This window comes from Arachis ipaensis, chromosome B09 (genome assembly GCF_000816755.2).
Source record: "Arachis ipaensis cultivar K30076 chromosome B09, Araip1.1, whole genome shotgun sequence".
Classification (NCBI taxonomy): Eukaryota; Viridiplantae; Streptophyta; class Magnoliopsida; order Fabales; family Fabaceae; genus Arachis; species Arachis ipaensis.
The window spans coordinates 46328462-46331839 of NC_029793.2; positions in this window are offsets into that span (position 1 = coordinate 46328462).

Below are 3378 nucleotides of genomic sequence, written 5' to 3' on the forward strand. Positions count from 1 at the left end.
TAATTTAAAAAACTTTATATTTTGTTGAATCGTTTTGTTATAATTCACACAAATATGACAAAATAAAATAATTAAATAAAATATATTTTAGGAAATAAAATGAATAGTAAAAAATTAAAATGATAACTCTAGGCAAAAGCATACAAAATAAAAATAATTAGAAGTAATAGAACAAATGAAATATGAACCAATATTATCTTCAATTGTATTACTTCGACCAGTAATATCTAAACATTTAAAACATGAAACAAAACATACAAACTAAAAAATTTAGCCAAAGGCAAAAATCGTCATACCCTATATAAGATAATTAACTAAAAAATGCTATAAGACAACTGATGTAACTGAGAACTTTAAACAAAAAAAAAATTATGATATATAAAGATAGCATTTTTAAAAAACTTTTATTTATTTCAGACTCAAAATATATTGTATTGACTATTTAATCTATAAAAATTAGTCCATAATAAACATAATGTTAACATATAACTCAAAACATATAATGGAATAAGAAAATAATAAATATTGAAAATAATATAATGTTGTTATGGATCGTATTTGGTTTTAACTTGGTTATAACAGTCTCGAATAAAAAGTTTTAAACAAAATGATTTTATTAAAAAAAGGAATAAAACTATTTTTCTACACAATAAATAATATTTCTTTATAATTAAAAGAATAAAAACATTTATTTAACGAATAAAAAACATCTTTATAAAGAATAAAATAAAATATTTTATAATTATGGTTGTTAAATACATCTGAATAACAAAATTTGAAAAAATAAAGTCAAACAATATCACAATATTATACAATGTAACAAAATTAAAAAAATTATTGAAACATCACTTAAATATTTGATAGTTACTCATCCCTTTTTTATGATCACTATAATGGAAGTAATTCTTTGTATTTATAATCACCAAAGTACTATTTTTTTAGTTGTTACAAATTAATCATTTTCTGATTTTCATTATGAATGTAACCAAATATATGTAAATTTAATACGAGTACAGAAATTAGACAAAATATTCGAACATCCCACAACTGTGCACGCAATTTTCAAGAGGATGCAATAATAATTCGAGCTCCGCTACCAATCCCAAGGACATGTCATTACTATAGCGCACGTCTATTTCACCGTGAAACGTTCGAGATGTGCTGTAATGGGGGAAAAGTCTCTCTTCCCCGAGTAAATGCTCCTCAAGAATTGCTTGAAATCTTCCTGGACCCATCTGCAGAAGGAAACCATTTTAGAAAACATATTCGTGGATACAATCATGTATTTTCCTCCACTTCGTGTGGTGTGCACATAGACGAACAACTATCTGTAACAAGTCGTGGTATATATACATTTCGTGCTCAAGGCTCAATATATCACAGTATAGGGGGATTTTATCCGGATCAGGGCACGCGACCACATTTTTTGCAACTGTACATATATGATACTAAGCACGAGTTACAAAATAGGATGCTGGAGAACACACAACTACATGAAATATTGGTTTTCAAGTTACAACAATTGCTACACTGGTATAATCCTTTTCTCCATATGTTTCGCCAGCTTGCACAACGGTCAGATGTACATGAGTGTAGTTTGGTCATTAGAGAGCGATCTGCTAATCACCCACAATATAGTCTTCCAACTGCGTCGCAGATAGCAGCTATAATTATTGGTGATGACGTTGAAACAATGATTCGTGGGAGAGATGTTAGGGTGCAAACTCATACTGGTAGCCTACGAAGGATTCAGAAATTCGTTGGCTATTACGATCCACTACAATATCTTCTTTTTCCATTTGGAACTCATGGATGGGATATCAATACTCGAAGTCAAAGTGGTGGCAAAGTATCATGCCGAACATATAATAGCTATATGCTCCAGGTACAAAACCCCATTTCCTACGCAGTATAGACTTCAATAAAATTCTGCCAAAAAATTGTTCAATGTATCTAATTCTTTTGCAAATTCTTAAAAATTTGTAGATCCGTCCAGATGATCATTCCACCGTATTGCAAGCAGGGCGACTACTACAACAATATGTTATTGATAACTATGTGAAAATTGAAACCGGAAAGTTAAGATGGTTCGAACTAGATAGAAGAAATTACGGGCTGAATTATACCAAGGCTTATAAGATGCCTTGCACACAAGAAAAACCAATGCAGGTAAATATTGTTGTATCTAATTGCTACTTCGTAAATCATTAAGAATTAGCCAAAATAATTATTAAAACTAATAATATTTCTCTCTATATTTGTATCCAGAAAATGTTGGAAGAAAAAGAACAATATTACCATCGTCGTTCATTGGTAGCCGTTGCGACATGACCCAACGATATGAAGATGGAATTGCGATTGTTCTTAAATAGGGCAAGCCATATATTTTTCTCACAATGACATGCAATCCATCTTGGACTGAAATAACTTCAGAACTCAACCCAGTTCAAACTCCATAAGATCATCCAGATCTAACAACAAGAAATTTTCGAGCCAAATTTGAACAGCTGAAAGAGGATGTAATTACTAAGGGTGTCTTGGGAAAGGTGAAGAGCTATATTTATGTCACTGAGTTTCAAAAAAGAGGGTTGCCACATGTACATATGTTGCTAATCTTAGAAAACAATGACAAGTTAATTGACCCGGAGCATTATGATAGTTTGGTACGTGCAAAGATACCATCTAAAGGAGTAGAGCCACACCTACATGATGCAGTGCTAAAACATATGATTCATGGTCCTTGCGGAACACCTGATCAATATTCACCCTGTATGAAAAATGGCCAATGTAAATACAACTACCCAAAAGAGTTCGCAGCAGAAATACAAAGAGGTGACGACTCATATCCGCAATATAAGCGACAATTCGACACACCAGTACCAATTAACCAAAATGTCACAGTTGACAATAGATGGGTAGTTCCGTACAACCCATGGCTACTGATGACATGTCATCATGTCATGTTTTTCTATGCTTTTTCATACAAGAAATTGATAATTAGTGCTTAAATATTGCATTCTTTTATGCTTAAATGGTATATTTCCTTGTTCTTTTAATTTTATAAATTTGGTAGGAAATAAGAAGAAAAAGAAGCAAAGAAGCACAAAATAAGCTAAAAAGGAGAAAAAAAGAACTTTGGGGCACACTTTGAAGTTGGAGCACACTTTGGAGCCTTAGGCCACGCTTTTAAAAGCGTGGCCCATGACCAAATCAAGGAAGTTTCACAATCAGCATCACAAAGCTCAGTTCACTAAGTGAACTTAGCTTTATCGTGAAAAACTTGGCTTGGAAGCAAGAATTTTCGCTAAGTTAAAACTTGGGCGTTTACAGCATGACCATGCCTCCTTCAAAGGGCCATAACTTGAGCTACAGATGTCC